Below are 10,701 nucleotides of genomic sequence, written 5' to 3'. Positions count from 1 at the left end.
CCCAGTTGGGCACACAAGAAAAGCAAATATGTATAGTCATTAAAAAATGTTATAGACATGTGTAGTCATTTAAAACAAATTTCTACATCAGTCATGTTCTAAATTTTTTTATATCTTATTCTGCATTGAGTCCTTTGCTTCTCCATCAGGAAGTGGGTAGCATGTTTCATCATTAGTCCTCTGGAATGCTGGTTTGTCATTATATTGATAGTAGTTCAGCATGATAGTATTCAATCATATCATGCCAAAATTCGTTCAGCTATTCCCTGACTTATAGATACTCCCTCAGGTTCTTATTCTTTGCTACTTCACAAAGGGCTACAGATTTGTACATTTTTAGAGTTTATTTTGCTTAGGATTTGTCATGTCCACATCCATTATCTACCCTTTCTCTAATTTTACCTTCCCCTTTTCCCTCCTATTTTCCTGTTGAGTAAAATGGATTTTTTTCCCCCTTGTATTTGCGTGATTCTTCCTTCTTTTGACAGTTCAGATGAGACTTAGGCTCTAGAGTCAACCACTCCTCCAGCCTGCTCATTTTTTTTATCTGTTCCTCATTTTTTAAGATATCTACTTAAGCCTTCTAATTGTGTGAGACAATTTCCCCTAACCTTCCTTTCCCTTTTCCCTCAGTGTGCTCTTCTTTCTCTTTATTTCCATTTTTTGATAAAGATCATTAAGACATCAGAACTACTTCTAGACTTTATGTAATTTTTTCCCACGTGAGTCCTGGTGATCAGAGTTAGAGATCAGAGTGGACATAGGAATCATTTCCCCATATTTGAATATAAGCAGTTTGACCCTTTCAGTCCTTTATCATTGTTCATTCATGTTTAATTTTTCATCCTTCTCTTTACTCATATGTTGAACTATGAAGTTTGTCCATAGCTCTGGTCTTTTCAACAGGAATGCTTGGGAGTCCTCTGTTTCTTTAAAATCCCCTCGGTAGAATTATACTCAGTTTTGCTGGATAAGCTATTCTTGACTGTAAGCCCATATTCTTTCCTTTCTGAAATATTGTATTCCAAGCTCCCCACTCCTTTATACTGGTGGCAGTGAAATCATGTGTGATTTTGACTGTGGCTTGCCAGTTGAATTCTTTTTTCCTGTCTACTGATAGTATTTTTTTCTTTTGCCTGTAAACGCTGAATGTTAGCTATGATGTTCCTGGGAGTTTTCATTTTTTAATTACTCTCAGGAAATTACTCACTGATTTCTTTATCTTTCCCTTTTGCCTTTTGGGTCCAAGAGTTCTGGACATATCTCATTTTTCCTTTTCTTTGGAATTATTTCTTTTTGTTTTTTCATAATTGAGCATCTCCTATCCTTTGTAGGCTGACTTCTACTGAAATATTTTAGTCCATGGGATCTTGTCTTCTTCCTGAAATCTTTGAAACCTACTTTCTCAAAATTTAGGCTGCTTCTCAGACAATGAGTAGATTTTTCTCATCTTCTCTGTGAGAAACTAATATAGAGTGGTCCCTTTATCTCCATGTTCTAATTTTTCTACCCCAACTAGTTAGCAAGAATCAGATCCAGAACAGACTTTCCCCTTGTTGGTTTCTTTGCTTTTTGAAGGATGAAATTATCATTAAAACAAGCCTAGGATCATTAGCTGCCCTGCTTTTGGTGGCAGGAGCTCCAGCAGATGTTTGAATAATTGAAGTCCTGGCTACATCCTACCTCTGGGCCAGGCTGATGATCTGTTTCTAAAATTCCTCCTCTTTCTGACCCTGTGGTCTGTAGTTTACTCCAGTGTCGTTTCCTTTTCTCCCTCTATTGACTTTTACCCATATACTCTCATGCTTTCTCCCTTTGATACCTGGATTTCCTTAAGTGAGTATAACTGATTATACTGTGCTCTCTTACCCAACTCTGCCCCCTTTTTATCTTGTTTATTTTGAATAAAGCATGTCCAAGATGCATTAAATCCTAGTGAAACCATTGAGGTCAAAATCATTCCATTGCATTTAGACTTTTGTTTCCTCTTGCTTACTGCCTAAACTTTGGACATTTGTGTAGACACCAAGGATTCTGGTCTCCTTAGATTTTTCTTCTGTGAATTTGTGAGTGTCACAACTGCTTTATTCTTCCTTCTTTTTGAACATACATAGGCAGTCATCTCCTTCCTCCAGTTTTTTTAGTTAAAAGTTCTGTTGATTAGATTTGCAAGAACTGTAGGAAATATATCCCGATCATCTTTTGTTATGTGTGCTCCATTCTGGCCAGGGATCTATCAAGGAAGAGTGATAGTCAAGGAATCTTCAAATTCAAATCACATTCTTGGACTCCCTTTTTAGCTGACTTTTTACTTCCCACATTATTTTTTCTCTTCTAAATCCATTGCCTTCAGTAGGCAACAGTGGGAAAAGCATAACCTGAGCCTCTGTGGTCTTTAGTTTCTTGCCCAAGACTTCATAATCATTGACAGTATTTGAAAGGTCCTACAGATTATGGAGTCCAGAGAGGGCAGGCTCAGGAAAAAAGATAAAAGCAGTATAGTGGTCCTTATGAGTATGCTTATGGAGAGAAGAGAAAAGGGTCAAGGATAGACTCTTAGTGGTACATTCTCCTAAAGAAATTAGGGGGAAGATGGAGTAAGTGAAGGAGACAGAAGGCATAGGAAGAGAAGTAGAAAGAGAATTTGGATTGTGTGGTGTCTCAGAAACCACTAAAATAAAGAATATCCAGTAAATGTTGTATTTAACTAAATATTGGAGACACAGAAACAAAAGGGAGATTTGTATCTGGATTTTAACCAATAAAGAATATGAGTCCATTTCCCCAAGAATAACATTGTTTATTAATGGGAGCATGCAAACTCATGAACAAATAATGGCTTTTTCGCCAGTCAGCAAAAGACACCCAGTCCAGTCTGACTTTTGCTTTTATAAGAAGCTATATCCTTTTTCTGATTGACCTGACACTTTGTCCCTTGGACCTCTCTTGGCAGTGCCCATTGGTGGATATTTCAAAAGAGGAGGTGGTGGATTTAAGAGACCTCAGTTCCTTCCTGTTATTTCATCACTGGGGAAGTAGGTCTTTGCCCAAATTAGGAAAACACTGACACACCCTATTTTCAAATTCCTTAGAGAGGATAGTTTTCCTCTAAAGCAGTGGTTCCCAAACTTTTTTGGCCTACCGCCCCCTTTCCAGAAAAAAATATTACTTGGCCCCCTGGAAATTAAATTTTTAAAAAATTTTAATAGCAATTAATAGGAAAGATAAATGTACCCGTGGTCATCACTGCCTTCCTGGATCGCTGCAGCACCCACCAGGGGGCGGTAGCGCCCACTTTGGGAATCACTGCTCTAAAGGAAAATCTTTAAAGGATTCACTGCCTCTTTTTTTTAAAAGCCCATACCTTTTGTCTTTGAATCAGTACTAGTACTAAGTGATAGACAGCTGTGGTTAAGTGACCTGCCCAGTTCCTTTAAAGGTAAAGGCTTTAAATAAAAAAAATTAAAAAAAAAGGGGGGGGGGTAGATGCCTTGAGGTCTTGGCATAAATTAGAAAGTGACCTGTTCTCACCCTGATTATGGAAGATCAAAAGGACTTGGGGAAAATGAAATGATTTCCTGTAGAAATATTACTAATAAATAACCTAATTCAGCATTAATTTTCTTCAGATACTAGTCCTTGATCTCAGAAATATTACATCTCTTGGGGGATTCATTATGTCCCCAACTAAATAAAGAATATATACAAATAAATACAAATAGATGGGATGCTAACAATTGAATATCAAATACTAGGGGTATATCAAGAAAGATGGACACTGAAAATGGCCATTGGATTTCTTGATGTTATTGTAGAGTGCAGTTTAAGTCTGGTAGTCTTAGGGTAAGAGCCATATTTTAAGGAGTAGAAGAGAGTTGGAAGCTTTGCATATAGACCATATTTTCAACAAGTTTATCAGGGAAAGGGAAGAGACAGATGAGATGGAAGTCAGATGAAATTTTTTTTGGTGGAGTGGGTGAGGCAAGCAAGGTTAAGTGACTTGCCCAAGGTCATATAGCTAGTAAGTGTCTAAAGCCAGATTTGAACTCAAGAAGAGGAAATTTTTTTTTAAACTTTGGGATGCTGTTGTGAGCACAGATGTAAGTAGATGAAAAAGCATCTGTGGAGAGGGAGAGTAAAGATTGAGAGATGAGGGACAACTGCTCTATATAGGATACAGATGTAGGGATTAACCTTAGTGAGACCAAAGAGAAAAAGGAGGTGAAGCAGAATTTTGAAAAATGGTAAAAAGGAACTAGAGTAAGCCCTCTGCTGTAAGCGGGAAGAATATCGTAGAGATTGAGTGTGAGACAAGGGAATATAGTGGATGACATGAACTTTTACAAAAGTGGATTTTGTCTTTATCTGTAATTTTAATTTATATTAAATAGAAATTATTAAATTACAACCATATTAAATTTTACCTGATTTTTTCAATTAATGACCTACTATGTGCACTTTTTTTTTGGCTGAATGGCATTTAAAAGCATGTATTTCCTGTTTACAAATAAGAATCTGCTTTTAAAAATAGGCCAAGTAGTTAAAATGTTTATATTTAACCTAGAACCCAGTTTATTTTGATTCACAGACCATTTTAATTATAGTGTTTAACAATGTGATTTTCAAATGCCATTTATTTCTTGGAAATATTAGTATGAGTCTTGGTTTTTATTTTCCTACAGAAACGGCTATTCCTACCGGGTGGCAGTTGCCCTCTCTCTATTTCTTGGCTGGTTAGGAGCAGACAGGTTTTACTTGGGATACCCTGCTTTAGGTGAGTACTCTCCCCACAATGAATGTAACAATTTGAGACTTGTATTCTATATGTATATAGATATTTTCTTTTAGGCGAACTCTCGACTCTGCTGAACAGTCAGTATTCCATATGCTGCCTTGGATCGAGTGGTGAGACATCTGCAGTGAAACAGCCCGCTTTTGCTTGGCCATTCGGCGTCTGTGGAGCGCGTCTGTGTTTTCACTTTCATAGAAAGCATGTAGGGATAGGCAGAATGCAGGAAGCTCTCTACTTAGAAGTGCCCAGGGCAGCCGATGCTCTCATCCCATTCCCTTCCTCCACAGCCTCCATGCCTGTGGCATCATCTCCTTTCAATGTTCTCTGATGGCCCTTTGGGAGTCCCCAACTCTGGCTCCCCAAATCCCTCCCTTGATGTCCATCTGAGGATTTCTGACTCTGTGACCTCGACTAGTTTCTGGGGAATAATTGTCACTGGAGGATATATATGCCCTTCACTCTTAGCAGTCTGGCTCTCTGGAGTTATCAGTAATCTCTTAATTGCCACATTTGATGACTTTCTCAGTCCTTTTTCTTTTTGACCTCTCCATAGTCTCTAATCCTGGCAAGTACCCTCTTTTCCTTGAAATTCTCTCCAGGATTTCCTGACCCTGCTCTCTCTTGGGTCTCTTCTTCTTCCTCTCTTCCTCAGCCTTCTTTGATGGATCTTTCTCTAGGCTGTTTCTGCTTATGGTGGGGGCCCCCCAGGTTCTGTCTTAGACCTACTTCTCTGTTTGTACTATTTCACTTGGTGTTGTTATCGACTCCCATGGATTCAGTTTTCTTCTCTATCCTGATGATTCCTGAGTGAAGAAGCTCTCTTCCCAGCAAGCCTGGCACCTTCTCTGCAAGCTAAAGTTTTATGATTTTCCAAAAGCACTTAGAGGTTGTGACTCAGCCCAGGGTCACACAGCCAGCATATGCCAAAGGCTGGACTCAAACTTGGACCTTTCTGGCCCTGAGCCCACCAGCATCACCACTAAGCAAAACTGCCTCTCATAAAGGATTTGTCTGCAGAATAAATAAAAAATAAAGGTGTGATACTAAAAGGTAATTGGGTAATTGAGGTAATTGGGGAGAGAAGCATAAGCACTTGGGAATCAAGGAAGACTTTATAGGGAAAGTGCTTGAAAGAAGTGTGGGATTCTGTGAGGCAAAGGTGAGCAGAGAGGGAGTAATTCTAGGCATGGAGGATGGCCAGTACAGAGGAGACAAAAAGAGGGATTGTTGGGACAGAACTGCAGGGTCAGGCCTTGGGACAAGCTTTTAAAAACAATCTGTAAAGCTTAAATGTCATTTTGGGAGCAATAGGGAACCATTGCAGGTTATGGAGTAGGGGAGTAGTACGGTCAGACTTGCATTTAAAGTTACTTGGAATCTCTGTGGAGGACAGACTTGACACAGATTATTGCATTAATTCATGTAGGAGGTGGTGACTGATGCCAGTTTTAAAATAAGAAAGCAAGCAATGAATTTGACACTATAAGCATTATTGTACAGAGGATAGATTGCAGGCTTTGGAGTCTGAGGACCTGGGTTTGAGTCCTATATTCTGTTACAAGGTAGGATACTTACTCCTCAGGAAAAGGAGGAGATTGGACTAGATGGCCTCTAAGGTCCTCACAGCCTTAATTCTTAGATCCTATGATTATAATAAATAGCACAGTGCTTTGAGGGAGAGACAGGAGAGAAGGATCAGGTGCCAGGCAAGTCTGACTTCCATCATGGTCATCAACTCCCCTCAGACCACTTAGGCAGCCTAGGACTGGATCTTGAACCCAGGAGCCTTGGAAATAGCATTGCCCTCAAACCACCAGACTTGCTATCAGTCCAGCCTTCACAGCCTTCATTGAGGGGGAAAATCATTGTGGAGAAGGAGCCTACCTTTCCTGTTACCACCAGCAACAACCCCTGACCACTTTCCATCAGCAGACATAGATAATCACAAGAGTCACCACATACCTGCGGTCCTGCTTCTAGCCTAGCCCTCAGCCATTAGCCAAAGAAACAACATTGCGGAGAAGAAGCCAGCTGTCCTCACCATCTGCCACCCACAGGGCAGGCTGGCCAGCCTAACCAAAGCAGCAGGGCCTTTGAAGGGAAAGGGGGTGCTACAGCCCCAGTTACTGATGACTCAAAAGGAAGTGCTTGGCCCTGTCCAGGGACTCACCATCAGAAACCAATGGAATTTTTAGCAGTGGAAATGACATTAAAGAAAAGGCTTTCATCTGCTTTGCTCTTGAACTCTAAGTACTATGGGACTTTTCCATCTGATTTGTAGTTAGAATCTCCAATGTGTGTTACCTTCACCATTAATCCATGAATATCTGGAGAGTGGGCACTGTCTGACTTTTTCTTTTTGATTCCATACATTGAGAATAGTGCTTTGCATATAGGGAATGCTTAATAAAATGCTTCTTTAATTTATTCATTCATTCCACAGACATAAAACTAAAGAACTATTGGGTTGATCTCTTTGGCTCTAGAAGGTAGATCTGTGAATGGAGAATTTTGTAGAGCTGCAGGTTTAGGTTTGTGGTGTGGAAAATTTTCCTAATGGAAAACTGCAGAAATGGAATGAGTTGCCTTGGCTAGAACCTAGACTGCATGAGATAAGTGTGGAAATTTAGACTGGAGCCAGATTGTGAAAATCTTTGAATTCAAGGATTAGGCATTTATATATATATATATTTTTTTTGTAGGCAGTAGGAAGACACTGAAAGGTTTTTGGCAGGAAGGGATCACTTGGGCGTCAGTATGAAGGACAGATTGGAGACAGATAGACTGGAGGTAGTTAGGTGGCTTTTCTGATTTTCTATATTAGAAGAGATAAGCTCCTAAAGTAGGGTGGTTGTAGTGAAAGGAAGTGGTGCAGAAAGCAAGGGATCATGCTCAGGTAGACCCAACAGCATTTGATAGTTGATTGTATATGCAGTGTGAAGGAAAGAGAGAAGAGGTGGCAAGAATGTTGAGATTACAACTTTGGGTGACTAAGGCATACCCTTTCCTTATAGATGTGAAAGTTGATACCCTTTTCCAAAACACTGTATCACAGTGCCTTCTTTTAAAACTAAATCTAGAATATCACATTTATTTAAAAAATTTTATATTATTAAATATGACCCATTTTTGCCTTTTGAGATCTTTTTGAAACCTGCCATTCAACATGTAATTTATTCCTTTTAGCTTAAAGTCATCAGCAAATCTGAGAAGTACTTTTTTTTTTGTAAATATGGCAGTTTTAGTAACCAATCTATAGGTAAACCAATAAAATTCTTTCTAGATAATAAAGTTCTTTTAGAGACATAAACTCCCCCCCCCACCCCATTACTGCTTTTGCTACATCCCCCAAACTTTGGTATTTTATCTCCTTGTTGTCTTTATCTTTAGTGAAATTATGGAACATTTCTAGAATTTGTTCTTTTACCCACCTTGTTCTTTAGGATTAAGTTTGGTTTCCAGTTAATTAAAAAACAAACAAACTGTACTTTCCATCTTGGAATCAATACTAAGTATTGGTTCTAAGGCAGAAGAGTAGTAAGGGTTAGGTGGTTGTGATTAAGCAATTTGCCCAGGGTCACAGCTAGGAATTGTCTTGAGGTCAGATTTGATCTTGTCTCAATCTACTGAGCCACCTCACTGCCCCCCAGTTAATTTTTGATCTATGCTCCAAAAGCCTGTTATTGAACTTAACTTTATTGCATTATGGGTGACAATATTTCTCCTTTTCTGCATTTTTGGTGAGGTTTTTATGTTCTAGTACATGTCAGTTTTTGTATTGTGGTATGTATAGCTAAGAATAGGTATACTCTTTTCTGTTCCCATTTAGTATTCTCCAGAAGTTTAGCGTATCTAACGTTTCTAAAATTACATTCAGGTCTTTAACTTCTTTCTTGTTTATATTTTGGTTCAATTTATCTAGGTCTGAGAGAGGTGATTTGAATTTCCCTACTATAATAACATTACTGTTTATTTGCTCCTATAACTCATTTAACTTTTAAGAATTTGGATGCTTTTATTACCAATATATTTACTACTTATGTTAATTCACTGCTTGTGTTAAATTTTGGCAAAATATTGTTTCCTCAGTTAGATCTGTTTATTAGGTCTTTGTTTGTTTTTGCTTTGTCTGAGTTCTTTATTATGACCCCTGTCTTTTTTACTTCAGCCGAAGTGTAATAGAAAAACAGAATGCTTCATGAATTAGAGGGTCATCCTTGCACTTGAATTAGTACCTCATCCATGCTCATCTCTATTTTGTTCCAATTTTAGTGTCTTTGCTCCTGAAAGGAACACGAGAAGCTTTCCTTTTATGGTTTTATTCTAGTTTTGGTAAAAATGTTCTATAGCAAAGGGTTATTTTAGAGACTGAGCCCCTCCCCACCAACATTGAACCATTAATGTCTGCTTTTTGGTTCTAGCAGTTCAGTTTGGTTTTGAATAATAAATAGTAATAGCTAACATTTATATAGCACTTACTCTGTGCTAGACCCTGAGCTAAGCTCTTTATAATTTTTATTTCATTTGATCAACAACTGCCTTGGGAGGTAGGTGCTGTTATTATTGCTAATGTACAGATGAGGATTCTGGGGCAAATGGTTTAAGTAATTTGCCCAGGGTTGCTTGCACAACTAGTAAGTGTGTAAGGCTGGATTTGAACTCAGATCTTCCCAGCATTTTAAGCATTGTGCTACTACCTAGCTGTAGCTATGTATTACCTAACTAGTGTTATCTAACCCCCCTCTGCCTTGTTTGACAAACTGTCAAATTCTGTGCTGAAGTTCCAGCCTTTTAACTTTTTCAGTGAGTGAATGTATGAAAATAAATTGGTTAAGCCCTTATTGTGTACCAAGCACTGGAGATACCCATTCAAAGGACTAGACAGTCCTTGCTCTCAAAAAGGCAAAAATCCTATTTTTGCAAGTGGCAGCCAAGGGAGGAGTGTTTGGATCTGAGAAGTTACCTATGTTATGAGTTGTCACAAGTCAGTTGATCAGCCTGCACTTTCCAGGAATGGCTCCATTGATCTAATAACTGTTCCCAGAGCAATGGGCAGAAAGCCGAGGACATTGGGGTTGTGAGGCAGGATCCCTTGCTCTGACTGACCAGGGGTAGGAGCCAGGAGGCCAGGCCAGACTATAAGGCAGGAAGATCCCCAGAGTGCCAGAAAAAGAGTTTTGGGGTGGAAACTCCTTGTCATGAAGCAATGCTGGCTTTTTGTGATCCTTAGAACTGTTTTTGATAACACATGCTTGAGTTTGCTCAGCGATCTGGAAAGTCTCCTGATGTCTGTTGTTCAGACTTGCTCTTCATTTCTTTTTTGAAAGTTAGACTGCAGATGCTCGTGAAGTAACTACGAAGCACCAGGCCCTGGGTCAATGTTGGGGGAGGCAGATCATAATGCCTGCCTTTGGAGGAGCCTGCACCTTAATGGGGCGGTGTTTGCCCTTCTCTCCCCGCTCTCTGCCATCCCCTCTTCTTCCTCCTTCTTGTCCTCCTTCCTCCCCTTTCCTCTCATGTCTCTCCTCCAGTATTACTGCAGACCTGGACCACTCATCCGGATGCCTCCTCATTTGCCTGCCCTCGTAGTCAGGTTCTGTAGCTCCGAAGATGGGAGGTGCTGAGGAATTGATGTGCCACCAGCAGCTCTGCCTGGTTTGTCTTCATCATCCCCCATGCCTGTGGGCTGTGGATTCTGCCTGTCCTCTTTCTGGGGCTTGAGATTTAGCTCCTCCAGATTATGCCTCACTTTCCCCTTCTTCTCTCTAGACTCTGGCTCCTCCTGGTTAGGGTCAAGGCCAGCAGAGAGAGTTTTTGTTTCTCCAGATTCTCTCTTTGTGAAGGAGGAAGTGGTGATGGTGAGCACACATGCCACTGGCTGCTGAAAGCCACCTCCAGGCTCCCTGGAA

Source organism: Gracilinanus agilis, chromosome 4 (genome assembly GCF_016433145.1).
Source record: "Gracilinanus agilis isolate LMUSP501 chromosome 4, AgileGrace, whole genome shotgun sequence".
Taxonomy (NCBI): Eukaryota; Metazoa; Chordata; class Mammalia; order Didelphimorphia; family Didelphidae; genus Gracilinanus; species Gracilinanus agilis.
Note: the sequence above shows the minus strand (reverse complement) of the source record.